Here is a 15,932-nt window from a genome sequence, read left to right on the forward strand (position 1 = left end):
TTGGAAAAAGATTTAAAAAATATATGAGCACTAGAGATGAGTGAAAATCTGAATTTCTATCCTGTGGGAAATTCTAATATTTCAACCTCTGTTTTGCTCTGACGTGGGACAAAATGTGAAAATACATAAAAAATTTTCATGGAAAGAAAAGTTTTTTAGAAAAATTTTAATGTAGAAATGGCAGATACTTCCATTTATGCATATTTTTCCTCCAAACAAAATATTTTTATATTCCCAAATAATTGAAATATTTAATTTTTCTTTTGTTTAACTGATCTGAAAGTTTTTGTTTCCATCTAGTTCAACATCAAACTGCATTTCTCTGTTTTGGAACATTGCCTCTCTTATGGGCCGGGCTTCCAGGTTAGACTACATCTCCCATGATGCAGTGTGGTCTCCCCTCTGACTGAGTGGCATAATGCATTATCGGAGTCACATGGCTGTGGGTGCAAAGCAGAAATATTTCAATTCAGGTCAAACCAACCCAGAATAAAATATTTTGTTACTTTTTTCCCAATGGAAAATTTCAAATGTGCAGAAATTGCATTTTCTGTTGAAAAACCATTTTGTCAGAACTAGGACCAGATTCTTTGTTGCAGCAAGGTCTGCACATAATTAAGGTGATTCAGTTTTACCATCCCACACAACAACATTGGTCACCATTTATAAGTCACCAATGTAAAGTGGGCTCTGAGTTGTTACTTTTCCCCCTCTTGTACTCAGACTAGGCAATATCTGCAGTGCTTCAGTTATGCTGTGTCGTAGACATTGACTTTTCTATGGTGACCACTACATTTATCCAAATTCTCCAAAAATTCAAGCATTCAAAGATCATAAGAGACTTATCAAAATTATCAGTTTGCTTTGTGTCAGATTGCTTTGGCCATCCATAAACATTTATTCTGGAAACCAGCATTCAAGTGTTAAAATGTTTTGACTATTAAAGGTAACTTTATCATAAGGCCCTATCCAACAAACAGCTAGTTGGGATGAAGGGATCTCATTTGCCATAAGTTCTCTCCAGAGGCACCTTCATGGAGGCCCTAGCATGCAGCTTTACTAATTATTATTATTTATTATTTGAGTGAGTGAGGTATAGGGTTTGCCACCCCACCTCTAATCCAAAGGTCTGACCTCCCAGCCAGTCTCTGCTCGTGGCATTTCATGACAATTTTTTCCTTTAACATAAATCTTTTCTTTTATCAGGGACTCTCTAACAAAAGCCCCCTTATATGGACTTACCTATGGAATAGCCCTATGTGCAATCTACTTTCTTTATGCAGCAATCTTCAGATTTGGGGGATGGCTCATTGCTAATTGTTATACAAACGTTGAAAATATATGTATGTGAGTACACGTCCATCCAAAGGCAGTGATTTCAACACATGGTAATTGTGTATAGTCTAGTTACTTAGGCAATAGTGCAAGAGGTCCAGCAGTTTAGAATCTGGTCAGGAGTTCAATTCAGGCAGAAGGGTTATTTCTGGGAGAGGAAGCTTGAAACAGGTGTGTTGGCATGTATAGAGCCTGGCTCAGTTTATTCCCTATGGAGAAACTTTTACTGCTGGCACTTCATTGCAGACAATGGGCATTGTGAAATGCTTCTCCAGGGAGAAATTACATTCCATTAGTCACCCATAAAAATATTGGTAGCTGTAAACCTCTGTTTCTAATCCTTTGTGTGTAATTTTTCTAAGCCATAAAGTTCTAAAATGTCACAATTCTCAGATTTATAGATAGTGTTAAGTCTGTTTCTTTTAAATACGGAAAACAATATTTGTAATTTCTGAACAATAATAAAAAGTTTCTTTAGATGAACTGAAAGATGTTTTGTGTTTGGTTTTCAGAGCCTTTTTGTCAGTTGTATTTGGTGCTATAAATGTTGGGAAATCCACTTCTTTGGCACCAGATTTTGGCAAAGCTAAAGTTTCTGCCCAACGAATCTTTCAGCTTTTGGATCGGAAGCCCTTAATTGACAGCTATAGTGAAGAGGGTATAAAACTGGTAAGGCCATTCAGAAAGTCCTTGAAACTGACAAACCTAGTGGTACTGGATTGTCCTTAATTGTATTAATCTTGTTAAATTGACTTTCGCAATGTCACAGAAGACACAGGACCACAGGTAGGGTAAAATTTAACAGCAATAACTTAATAATTTTATATTTGCCCAGTGCCATTTAATACCTTTTTCCTTGAGAAATTAAAAGAATACTTTTACGTGTGGTTCTGTTCTAAAAAATGACTGAAAGAATGACATTTCATTCACCTGTTCTGTCTGTTGGGTGTATTCTGAGGCCTTGTCTACACTACCGGAGTAAGTCCACCTAAGTTAAGCTACTCCAGCTACGTGAATATTGTAACTGGGTTCGATGTAGCTTAGGTAGACTTAACCACGGTGTCTTCCCTGTTCTGCGCTGACGGGAGATGCTCTCCCATCGACTTACCTTACTCTTCTTGTTCCAGTGGAGTACCAGAGTCGATCAGAGAGCACTCTGCTCTCAACACCCACTGAATCAATTGCAGCAGTGTCAATCTCCCTGGTAGTGAAGACGAGCCCAGAGTTAAACTGCTTTCTTTAGCAATACAAATATGTTTTCACTGCTTTTTACTCCTGTAAACTATGCAGCTGTGGGGGAGAGTGAGATAGATTCTATTCCTTCTTGTGCATCATCAGCAGACTTGTTTGCTAAGTTCCAGTTAGTTACATCTGTGTAACAGAAACTCAAAGTGGGAGAGTTAATATCTTTCATTGGACCAGATTCTGTTGGTGAGAGAGACAAGCTGTCAAGCTTACACAGAGCTCTTCTTCAGTTCTGTATAAGCTTTAAATCCTCTCTCTCTCACCAACAGAAGTTGGTCCAATAAAAGATATGACTTCACCCACGTTGACTCTCTAATATCCTGGGATGGATGCGGCTGTAACAACACTGCACACAACATTTGTGTAACCTCATTCAAGTCAAAGGGGTTGCACAAGTATTAATGAGGATGTAATTTGGCCTGCAGAACCTTTTGTTCCTGGTGATTATACATGAGATGGAAAGAACCCAGCTTGTCTCTCAAAGTCCGGTGTTGACAGTTAGAAACTCATCTTTGTATTTGTAAATTGAAAACATTTCATATTGTCTCTCGGTGCTTTCAGTAAAGGCTTTTACAAGCAGAACCAGCCTTTCAGAAACTTGAAATTGCTTTTGAATTCTAGCTTTTGGATAGTGGCCTCGATTCAGAAAAGGACTCAGGCACATACTGTAAGCATGCCAGTAACTCATGGGCACAACTTTAAGTCACACATGTGCTTGACGACTTTCCTGAATCAGCTCCACATGCCCAGACTGCTAATGCTCCCGGGGAAATATCTTCTTGTGGAGAAAGACGTTAATTGAAAGTGAAACCACTCTGGGTCAAATCCTGATGCCAGTGAAGCAGCTGCCTTTGACTTCAGTGAAGCTAAGATTTGGCCCAAAGAATTTAAACCTTGAAAGTCCAGTTCTCTAGGTGCTGTAAGAGCCCACTGTACTGACAGTGCTGGTATTGTGGTCCTGGAGCTGTCCCATCCCCCAGGCATCAGAGGAGGCTCCCACAGTCTCTCCTAACATCTCCTTCACTCACTCTTGTCTTCAAGTCTTCCTCCTTGCTACCTCTTATACTCAGAGCTCCCTTCCTACATAAAAGAGCCAATCAGCTACCCTTTCCTTATTCAAACCTACACTGAAAACATAGTTGTCCTTGAAAACTATGAATAATCCACCAAAGTAAAAATGTTTAACCCAATCTGAGATCTGATGTTCACCTTGTACTATGTTCATCCTCTGTACTATGTGTTGAAATTACACTATTTAGAGAGTGAACTCCCAGGGGCAGGAACTATGTTTTCCACACACAATGATAGTGTCTGGATTATATGCATTGATGACATAAAAGAGAGGTATTAGGGTTGTTTACTTACCTAAAGTAATGCTAGTCCTTGTGAACCAGGCTGAAAAGGAATGATATAAATGAGAGAGAGATTCAGAAAAGAACCACTCAACAAGGAGGTCCTCTACACAGAAGATAACAATCCATGTCACTGCATATTTAAGCAATAATAAACTGACAAAAATGCACTGGGTTTGAAAATGCCATACCATTTCCAACTGACTTGTCAACGCCTTCATTTAAATGACCATACTGAGTTGTGTTTGATGCTTCTGTACAAGATAGACAGGTCTTCTGTCATACATTTATATTTTCTATTCTATTTTCCAGAGTAAGTTTGATGGTAACATTGAATTTAGGGACATCCATTTTGTATACCCTACAAGACCAGAAGTTCAAGTTTTGCAAGGACTCAGCGTGAAGGTTAATAAAGGACAGACGCTAGCCTTGGTGGGGAGCAGTGGTTGTGGCAAAAGCACATCCATTCAGCTTCTGGAGAGATTTTATGACCCTATGGCAGGACAAGTGGTAAGAAGAGATTTGTGAAGCTGTTAACGCTTAGAGCTTATAGAACTGTTCTTCGAAGTATTTTACAAACATTAAATCGGTTGCACAACACCCCTTTGAGGTGGATAAGTGTTGTTACAGGTCCGGGTACTGCAGAAAAGACTTGGGACTTGCTTAAGGTACAGCGGGATTAGAACTTTGGATCCTCTGACTCCCCATCCTGGCTTTAGATCACTAGATGGTATCTCTTTGTTGATTTACTTGATATATTAGAGGGGGCATTAGAATATACTTCCCGTAGTGTAACCTTTGTCACTAGTCCTGTAGTCATGTTAACATGACACAATATGAGGTCTAATTCATCACTTGATGAGACTTTTGATTCAAGTCCTATTAATGATGATGGGAGCTCCAAGAAGAATAGCCTAGAGATGGTGAGTCAAAGGATGTTTGAATAAATGCTCAAAGATGTGGATTCTTACTGGAGCTCTTCAACCGTCTTGGTCTAAGAAGCTCATGAACAGACTTTCTCATGAGATCTCTGGTCCCTGACATCATCAGTAAAGATGGAAATTCTGTGGGCACATCTCATTATAGACTGGCAATTCCACATCTATTATGGAAGCTAGCAGAGCAGAAGTCTACAAAAAATACTTCTGAGAGGAAAAGGTTATCTGAGCTTCTTTTCAATTTTCAAAGAGTTTTGGTTCAGTTCAATTTTGGATGAAAGATCTGATCCTCTATTATTTGATCAGAAGTGGTTCACTGACCACTTTACTTTTACTGTAACTCTAACACAGGGCAGAGGATTTTTACAGATTCGTGTTTCACATTTACATTGTACGCCTGAGGAGGAGTATTGCATTCTGCAGGGAATGATTTTTCCCTTTTTCTGTTTCTAGTTTGCAGATGGATTCAATACCAAGTCTTTGCATTTGCGATGGTTAAGGTCCAAATTGGGTATTGTGTCCCAGGAGCCTATTTTGTTTGACTGCAGCATTGCTGAAAATATCCAGTACGGAGGCAACAGTTGGGTTGTCAGTCAGGAGGAAGTTGAAGAGGCAGCTAAAGCAGCAAATATTCACACCTTCATAGAAAATCTCCCAGAGGTAAATGAAAATGTCTTTCCATTCTCAGTGTGGGGTAAAATATTCACTGTGACCTATCTAAGCAACTCCAATTAATGCAAAACAATATGCTTTTTCGTTTATTTTCTTGTGTTTACTGTTCTCAAAGAGGAAAATAGGAAGCTGATGTTTAAAAATGTAACTTGCAATGTGTATTAACATATACACAGTCATAACTGGCTAATTCAAATGCAAAATCTGAGCTCCAGTTTTCTTGTTTTCCTCTACCACAGTGATGTTATATAACAACTATAAAAGATACATTCGATTCTAAACTTTGTCAATTCTTTTTCCTTTTTTGGCTGAAACTTTCTATAGTTTTAGTCTTATCTGAAAGGTAAAATGTTTCAAGTACATTTTAACCTTCATGTTTGCCATGGACTTAGTTCTCAAAATGGAGAAAGACCTTGGAAAAGCCCAAAGAAATCAGGCTTCCTGTAAAGTTACATGAAATTGAAAATTGAAAAAAAACAATATTTTTTTTTCATTACCACCTAGTTTTTGAAAATGTACTGAGAAGAAAGTTTTGCACGTGTAAGAAATAAAGGGTCACCTCCTGAGAGTGGGTCTCTAGGGCCTTGAAATTATAAAAGTCTCTTGAGATCTATATGTTTAAGTACAGGTGTCTTTGACTAGACACATCAGTGGTTGCACCACTTGGGAGTTAGTCTTTTTCTAATGCTGAAATGAATTTTCATTACAGAGCAGTTATCAATATGTGTAGCTATGGAAATGCATTTTGATTCAAACAGTTAATAAAATCTTATTAAATTTTATTTTTTATTAAAACAATTACATTATTCTTTTTTCCTTCATAATGGAAAAGCTTAATATAGTACATTATCTGCTATTAAAAATATAACTTTCTGTTTCTAACTTTCCTTCACAATGAATATTTATTTATACAGAAGTATAATACCCGAGTGGGTGACAAAGGAGCACAACTTTCTGGAGGTCAGAAACAAAGAATAGCAATTGCTCGTGCTCTAGTTCGTAAGCCAGCAGTTCTGCTTCTGGATGAAGCCACATCTGCTCTTGACATGGAAGGTGAAAAGGTTAGTAATATGCATTCTACCATTTGCAATACACACAAAATTACAGGGTTCGAATGCTTCACTGCAAGAATACAGGCACTCCATGTACAATGCAATTTTGGAAGTTCCACAGAACAATCCTTAGCTCACTCTCTGTCTACGGCCTGCTTTTGCAAGGTGTAGAGTGCCTTCAACTCCTGCTGTCTAAATTGGGAGCTGATGGTAGTCAGCAACACTTGGGGCTGGAGAGAAAGTGGGATTTTCAGAACTCCTCAGTTTTGGCCTGCCTCAGTTCCTTCAAAGTCAGTTATGAAGTCAATGGGACTTTCAATGGATTCACAGTTGGCCAATGCGGAGCACTTTGGAAAATCCCATTCATAATTAGCAACTTTGAGTTTGAGACAGGTGTCTTCAAACAGTAGACAGTGATCTACTAGAGGATGCCTTGTAAGGCAAGTCATCAGCTCCTTCCTCTTCCCTTCAGCCAGCAGCACTAGCAGAAAAGTGGGTCTCTTTCTGCACTATTCCATGCTCTGTCTGGGTGAACAATTGTTGCTACAGAAACTGAGAGGGATCCACTTTGCCGGTAGAACTGCTGGCTGTTAGGATAGAATGGAACAATGAAGAAGCCTCTGTCCGCTTCCCAGTCCTTTTGCATTCAGAGCTTAAGAGGTGACACGCAGGAGCAGCTGGCTTGGAAAAAAGGCTTCAGCAACACCTCCGACCTCTCAGGAGATGTTGTGCAGCGAAGAGAAAGTAATTAAGCTATCCTCTGCTGCTCAGCTGGCTGAGCTTCCTCACTGCATCCACCATCTCCAGGAGAGGGGGCAGACTCCATAGGGACTAATAAACTGTCCATTTGGATGGGGATGCAGTAGAAGTGAAAAATGCCACCATGCAAACCACCATCCAGACCCAGATGTCAGGATCCTGAATTTTGGATTTTTATGGCTAACAAGAAGTGTCTGGCATTGCTGGTACTATCAATGAATGTGCAAGTTTTAGTTTCTCTAACTTTGGCATGTAGTAGGAAACAGACAGCATGCAATGTCAAATGTAACACACACATTTGGTAAGCAGCCAATATCACAGAAAATTCATTACACCTCTGCAAATTAGTTGTGTTGCATGGTAAATCTAAGTTTTATGTTGGTCCAAACTAGATCCTTTTGGACCTCATTCTGCTAGCCTTTGTTCATGAGAGTAGTCTCAGTGACTTCAGTGGAATTACTCACACAAATAAAGGTTGTAATATCAGGCCCCTGTGTTTGAGGCCTCCTTCATGCATGGGAAGGACTGACTCCTAAACCCCAGTGAGGAACACCCAAGTGATAATGTGAATTATAAAGGCAAAGGTGTTACCTATGAAAAGGAAGATTCTCCAAGTAATAACAAGTTTTTCACTGCATCTGTCTGCAGATTGTCCAGAAAGCCTTGGATGATGCCAGGAAGGGTCGAACCTGCATTGTTATTGCTCACCGCTTGACGACCGTCCAGAACGCTGATGTCATAGCAGTGATTCATAATGGAAAAGTAGTGGAACAAGGGACACACAGCCAGCTGCTGGCAAAGGAAGGGCATTACTATGTACTTGTAAATGCACAAGTTTCTCATTAACATTAATGTTACAAACTAATCTACTTATATAAATACACACGCAACCCACAGCTAAGTAATATTAAGGATGCACCTCATTACTGAGATGTCTCCAGGTTCAAAACACAGACACGTAGTAAAAGACAGAGAAGAGACATTTATTTTTTCCTCGTGTCACAGCTTTTGTGTTACTTAATCCTATTGGTAAAATCCTTTGGGGCGTGTTGGTTAATTTTAAACTGCTTTTATAATAATGATTACAAGCCTTTCATGGAAATATATATTGACAAAATAGATCACAAACTGTTTGTTTATAAATTATTGTTAAAACCTGTATTATTGACCTAACTTTTGAAACATTAAGGCTATTTCAAAAAGACTTAAAAATAATTATTATTGGCCCAATAACCATGATGGCTCCTTTTGGAGCTGATTAACATCATCCATGTAAATAGCTATTTAACAAAAAACTGTGGGGGGGGGGCGGGGGTTACCATATGAAGTTAGATTTAAACATTTTGTTTCAGCTTTTTAAATGAAGTTTTAGAAATGTTGATCAATCCATCTATAGTCATAGTGGTTTACACAGCTCTGTTATAATATTTTATTATCAGAGTATTTTTCCCTTAATATATTCAACCATCATGCTTAAACAACAGTTGAGGAACATATGTCATCTACTTATTAGAGAGACAGACACAGAGTCAAGCAGCCCTGTTTTGGGTTTGCTTTTTGCAAACTCACCTTTTGGTTTGCCAAGGACAAAATCAAAACCACCTTTGGTTTTTGTTTAGTTTTTACACCCTACAGGAGCTTGGAATATTTCATGCTTTCAGATGCCTCTGCTTACTTGTGACAGACAGAAATTAAAAATAATTATAATGTCTTTTGCTCCTTTATTTCCCTGGTTCTAGGTCTATGAGGGAAACAAAATATAAGAAAAATATAAACTTTGCTCTCAACCTCGCCAAAATACATGTGGTCACTCTTCCCCATTAATCCGCTTCCCCAATCAGCTTTTCTCAGCAGCTACCAGGAAGGGCTACTCCCACTATGGGCCATTGAGACTCTGTAGACACATTGGGAAGGGCTGGTCAGTTTCTGCTGGCACCACCATGACGTGTGCAGGAAAGTGACTTTTCACTTCTTGTTATAGAGAAATCAATGGCTGTTCTCACAGTATTTCCCCATTATCCAAACCGGAATCAAATGTCTCCCTTTGGTTTTGTTTTTACACTGGAACCAATTGTTAAGTCTGTTTACTGTAAAGGTGAAGCCTATAATAAAGAATGTGGAAAATCATTCAGATATTACACGGAGAGGATTGCCAAACTTACTTTATTTTAAGGCCACGTAATGTGTGAACTATAGAACATCTGTAGCTAGTTAATGGGATCTCATAGTCACATCAACACAGATAATGTAGAGTAGAGGCCAAAATGCTTCACTGCTCAATCTGCTTCCAGTCTGATAACTCTGAACTTGTTTTAATAGAGCTGAGCAAAACATTTGAGGAGACATGCACAATTGGACATTAAAGGTTTAGAAAAGGGCTTTGCTTCAGTCAACCAACAGTACATATGAGCTGCCACAACCATTAGACATGTGGTCCCATCATTTTGCCATCTTAGAGAAAGGTATCAGCATTACATATGACATAGAGGAAGATGATTGTACGTATACCTCATTCTTGGCATGTTGCTTAACATTGTTCATCAGTGCATTCTTCTGTGGCAATAGCCAGCCAAATTCAATCAAGGCTGTATTGCTGGAAAAATCATTTTGAAATAAAAGGCCTGGAGGTGTCAAGTATCAGATCATTCTTTAAAATATTGTGAGATTAGAAGTTGCTGGGGCCAGAACAACCAGCTTTTGCTAGTTAAAATATTTTAGTCTATGCTTGGAGTGTGTGTTCAATGATGATGCTGATCTTCTGTGTGGAGAAAGGACACGGCTCTGTGGCTGCACCTCACTTCTTAAAAAATGAATCTGGAAAACCTCCCACTGTATACATCTGGCCTCTTCACTTGTATTTTGAAGGAGGAAATTTAACAGGAAAATGGCAAATACGATGAAGGTAACATGGGTCGGTTCACTTTGTCTTCCACAATTCTACACCCCCACTACTTAAAAGAAGCAATCTTTATTTATTTTCAAGTAAACATAATAAAACACACCAATATCAGTCTCCCATTATAATTACAATCCAGAGCAATAAAACACAACACAACAAAAGCAAATCCCAGACAACATAAAACAGCCAGTTACCAAGAAAACAGAACAAACTCTTCACTTCAGATTTCCAACCAAAACCCCACACAATCAAATGCCTGTTCAGGTATGTGGGCTGTGCTGCATAAATCTAACCACATCTCTGTGTTGGAAGCTTTGGTAACAAATGATGGCCAAACACTCCAACTCATGGGGGGGGGGGGGTCCCATAATCAGCCATATTCTCTGATATTCTCTTTCATATTCTCCATTTGAAGACAGGCTTCACTTACACTAGAGAAATTTATCAGGCTGCTTGCCCTGTAGCCTCTCAGACCTGTAACTTACTTCATGTCCACCCCATATAAGTACTCCCACGGGGCACAGGCACTACAGCTACCATTTCAATTAGACTTATTTCAAGCAGAGTTAACTGTTGCATGATTGTCACTGTGCCAGCACCTGCCACTTAAATGTCAGTGTATGTGGAACTCATTGCCATAGTAAGCCTAATGATAGAACTAGTCCTTTCACTACTAACACACACACTGTACAAGTCAGTAGTTAAGGGGCTTGTATGGAGTACTTTCAGCAACCCAGTGTCTCTCCTTTCTCTGCAGCTTTGTGGAGGCAGATCAGCTCCACATGCTCTGGCCATACGTTCTCTGCTCCTGCTTGCTGCCAGAGTCTCTGCCTCCACTGCGCCAGACTGGGGCAGTTTCTGTTGCTCCTGCCTGTACTTTGCAAGTTGAGCTGTCTCTGCCCAGCTTTTGGGCAGTGGGCAGGAACTTTCTCCCTCTCCAAGATTCCTCTCCTTCCTGGGTCAGTTAACTGCTTGGGGGATTAACCAGCTCTGATATGCTGCACTGTCTCTCTGCCGGCTCCTCTGCCCTTTGCAGGCATGGCAGAGTAGCCAAGAAAGCACAAGGTTTAATCCAAGAAGTGCTCTATAGGTGAGGCTGCCTGCTTCCAGCCTTTCCCTCCCTCCCTGACTCTGTTAGGTCCTGAGGCTAGGAGTCAGACAGGCATGTGCATTCCTTTACCCACTGTGGTGGGGTGCCTGCCCCATACTGGGCTCTAAGGGGTTAATAGAGCCCAAGGGAGGCTGTGCAGAAAGCCGATCAGAGAAGGGCTGAAGGGAGCAGCCAAGCAGGGCCAAGCAGGCCCATATAAAAAAGGGAGCTGCAGGGCAGAGGAGGGCAGTTCTCTGTTGGGAGCCCAGGGAGGAAAGACTTTGTCTCTGGAGGGCTGAGAGAACTGCCAGCACCCTGGACAGAGCAGTGCTGTGAGCAGGGACTGGGGAGCAAGAGACAGCTCCTGGCTGGCTACTGGGGCTTACAGGCTGAGACCCTGAAGCAAGGGCAAAGAGGATGCTGGGGCCACGAGTAAGTGACCAGACAATTTGCTGCAATTGCCACTAAGGGAAGTGGCTGAACAGAGGACTGCAGGTTTCCCAGAAGGGGGGAACCCCGTGTGTGGCAAGGCCGGAGGGCTGTGTCGCTGAAGAGGATGCTGTGGTCCTTGGAGAGATGTGGGACCTAGAGCAGGAGTGATGGTGGCAAGGCACCACCTGAAGAGGGCGCGCTACCACGCAGATCTAATTCAAAAGACCTCTAGCAGGAGGTGCCAGAGTGGTGAGCAAACCCCATTACACCCACCAAGGCAGCCACAACCCCAACAAGGATAAAATGGACCAGGAACCTGGGTGCAGAACAGGGAGAGGCTCCATAAGCAATGAGGATCCCTCCCTAACCACTCTACACAGGGGGTAAGTCCTAGAGGCCCCAACAAAACAAAGAAGGGAAAGTTGGAGGGCCACAAATTCCCCCCACCTCCATGTCTAAAAGTGGGTCCTCAGAGCCCTGGGGAAAGAAGCAGGTCTTCTAATCAGCTCCTACTCTGTCCCAAGCTGACCAGGATGACTCAGACAATGCCCAGGAGGAATGGGTCCCAGCGGGAGAGGATTCTGAGCCAGACCTCGCAAGAGTGCTGCAGAACCTATTGAAGGCAAGCAGCAAAAGGCCTCACCAAAGCTGCAGCAGAGTGTCTAAGCTCCCAAAGCACCCTAAAAAGGTTCCAAAAAGGGAAAGAGAAGGCACAAAAAAATCCAGGAGACAGAGTCCTCTGAGTCTCCTCCTCCACTGAGATTCTGAATCCAAACAGAAAGGATGGGAATGCAGCATTTTTTTTCCACCTTTGAATTTTCAAGCTGTGTGCAGCAATGTTGTTTCCACAATTCACATGCAGCCTGAGTGGGCTCCTGAGAGTAAGCCTCAGAGTAAACTCCTCTCCTGAAGCTGCGAGACCCCTTCACTCCTCCTTTAAGAAAGTGATTAGGGATGAATGGAACAAGCTGGGTCAGGGCACACACGTTAACAAGAGTGACTTCAGGTTCTCTAAACATTCAGAAACCAAAGGGCGTCTATTGCTGAGACACCGAAGGTTGGCGCCACTGTAGCATCCCTCACCACAGATGTGGTTATTCCCTCAGAAGGGAGTTCTACCCTAAGGATCCCAAGGATAGAAAGATGGAGGCCACCCTCTGAGTGTCCCTGGCAGCTACCTGCTTTGCAAGAGCAGCTCCTTTCCTGGCTGGAAGTTCTCCAGGTCTAAAGGACAGAGATCATCCTGACTTTGGCTCCACGTTAACAAAAGTAGCCTTAGCAACAGCATTTGTACCTAATGCTTCAATGGATACAATACGTTTCTCTACCCAAGCCATGTAGCCAGCTGCCAGCTATGGCTCTGACCCTAGAAGATGGACACTAACTCTAAGCAGGTCCTATGCTTGGCCAAGTTTACAGGCTTCCTCTTTTTTGGAGAAAATCTGGAGAAGCTGCTGGCTGACAATGTGGCACAAACCAAACAGTCTCTCCTTGCCCCACTAAGTGCCCACTAGAGAGCGTATAGACCAGCCTTCAGACGGAGACACTTCTTCCACACCTCATCCTCACAGAGGTAGCAGCAAAGGTATGACAGATTCCCCAAAGGAAAATGGTGGAATAGAGGTCCAGGGTATAGTCTGGAGGGACTTCAGCCCTTCCCCTCCCCCAAAATTTACTTTGAGAAAGATCTTGTACATATCTGCCCAGAACTGAAGCTAGGGGACAGGATTCCCCATTTCCTGGAGGAATGGTTTTCATTGACCATAGACAAATGGGTCAGAGAGATAGTGAGCCAGTGATGCTCCCTCAAAAGCTAATGAAGCAAATAATAAAGCAATCAATTTGCAAACATCTAGATGACAATAAGGTGATGAGTAATAGTCAGCATGGATTTGTCAAATTGTGTCAAACTAACATGATAGCTTTCTTTGACAGGGTAACAAGCCTTGTGAATGGGGGGGATGGTAGACATGGTATATCTTGGCTTTAGTAAAGCTTTTGATACTATCTTACATGAACTTCTCATAAACTAGGGAAATACAACTTAGATGGAGCTACTACAAGATGGGTGCATAACTGGTTGGAAAACCATTCCCAGAGAGTAGTTATCAGTGGTTCATAGTCATGCTGGATGGGTATAAGAAGTGGGGTCCCACAGGGATAAGTTCTGGGTCTGGTTCTATTCAATATCTTCATCAATGATTTAGATAATGGCATAGAGAGTAGACTTATAAAGTTCACGGATGATACCAAGCTGGGAGGGGTTGCAAGTTTTTTGGAGGATAGGATTCAAAATGATCTGGACAACCTGGATAAATGGTCTGAAATAAATAGGATGAAATTCAATAAGGACAAATGCAAAGTACTCCATTTAGGAAGGAACAATAAGTTGCACACATGCAAAATGGGAAATGACTTCCTAGGAAGGAGCTCTGCAGAAAGGGATCTGGGGGTCATACTGGACCACAAGCTAAATATGAGTCAACCATGTAACACTGTTGCCAAAAAAGCAAATGTCATTCTGGGATGTATTAGCGGGAGTGTTGTAAGTAAGGGTACGTCTACACTACGGGATTATTCCGATTTTACAGAAACCGGTTTTGTAAAACAGATTGTATAAAGTCGAGTGCACGCGGCCACACAATGCACATTAATTCGACGGTGTGCGTCCATGGTCCGAGGCTAGCATTGATTTCCGGAGCGTTGCACTGTGGGTAGCTATCCCATAGCTATCCCATAGTTCCTGCAGTCTCCCCCACCTCTTGGAATTCTGGGTTGAGATACCAGTGCCTGATGGGGCAAAAATCATTGTCGCGGGTGGTTCTGGGTACAGCCTCACCCCTCCTTCTGTGAAAGCAGCAGACAACCGTTTCGTGCCTTTTTTCCTGGGTGAACTATGCACACGCCATAGCACAGCAAGCATGGACCCTGCTCAGCTCAATACCGCAATCGTGGACGTTTTAAACACCTCGCACATTCTCGTGCAGTCTATGCTGAACCAGGACCTGCAAAGCCAGGCGAGGAGGAGGTGGCTACGGCAGCGCGGCGATGAGAGTGATGAGGACATGGACACAGAATTCTCTCAAACCGCGGGCCCCTGCACTTTGGAGATCCTGCTGGTAATGGGGCAGGTTCTAGCCATTGAATGCCAATTTTGGGCCTGGGAAACAAGCAGACTGGTGGGACCACATAGTTTTGCGGGTGTGGGACGATTTGCAGTGGCTGCGAAACTTTCGCATGCGTAAGGGCACTTTCATGGAACTTTGTGACTTGCTTTCCCCTGCCCTGAAACGGCATAATACCAAGATAAGAGCAGCCCTCACAGTGGAGAAGCGAGTGGCAATAGCCCTCTGGAAGTTTGCAATGCCAGACAGCTACCGGTCAGTTGGGAATCAATTTGGAGTTGGAAAATCTACTGTGGGGGCTGCTGTGATGCAAGTAGTCAAAGCAATCATCAAGCTGCTGCTACGAAAGATTGTGACTCTGGGAAACGTACAGTCCATAGTGGATGGCTTTGCTGCAATGGGATTCCCTAACTGAGGGGGGGGTGATAGATGGAACCCATATCCCTATCTTGGCACCGGAGCACCAGGGCACCCAGTACATAAACCGCAAGGGGTACTTTTCAATGGTGCTGCAAGCACTGGTGGATCACAAGGGACGTTTCACCAACATCCACGTGGGATGGCCGGGAAGGGTTCATGACGCGCACATCTTCAGAAGCACTGCTCTGTTTAAACGGCTGCAGCAAGGGAATTACTTCCCAGACCAGAAAATAACAGTTGGGGATGTTGAAATGCCTGTCGTTATCCTGGGGGACCCAGCCTACCCCTTGATGCCATGGCTCATGAAGCCATACACAGGCAGCCTGGACAGTGGTCAGGACCTGTTCAACTACAGGCTGAGCAAGTGCAGAATGGTGGTAGAATGTGCCTTTGGCCGTTTAAAGGCGCGCTGGCGCACATTACTGACTCACTCAGACCTCAGCCAAACCAATGTCCCCTTTGTTATTGCTGCTTGCTGTGTTCTCCACAATCTCTGTGAGAGTAAGGGGGAGACCTTTATGGCGGGGTGGGAGGCTGAGGCATATCACCTGGCCGCTGATTACGCGCAGCTAGACACCAGGGCGATTAGAAGAGCACACCAGGAAGCGGTGCG

General features: G+C 42.6%; 1 long non-coding RNA gene across 1 annotated transcript; it reads right to left on the reverse strand.

Annotated features, from left to right (window-relative positions):
* Positions 1-321: 321 nt before the first annotated feature.
* LOC120398554 lies at positions 322-8,070 on the reverse strand. The gene is made up of 4 exons (XR_005594529.1): positions 7,945-8,070; positions 3,946-3,975; positions 2,444-2,536; positions 322-440 (listed from the first exon to the last, which is right to left on the reverse strand). It is a non-coding gene; the product is annotated as an uncharacterized LOC120398554 (long non-coding RNA).
* Between the last annotated feature and the right edge of the window lie 7,862 nt (positions 8,071-15,932).

The sequence above is a fragment of the Mauremys reevesii genome, linkage group 2 (assembly GCF_016161935.1).
Source record: "Mauremys reevesii isolate NIE-2019 linkage group 2, ASM1616193v1, whole genome shotgun sequence".
Taxonomy (NCBI): domain Eukaryota; kingdom Metazoa; phylum Chordata; order Testudines; family Geoemydidae; genus Mauremys; species Mauremys reevesii.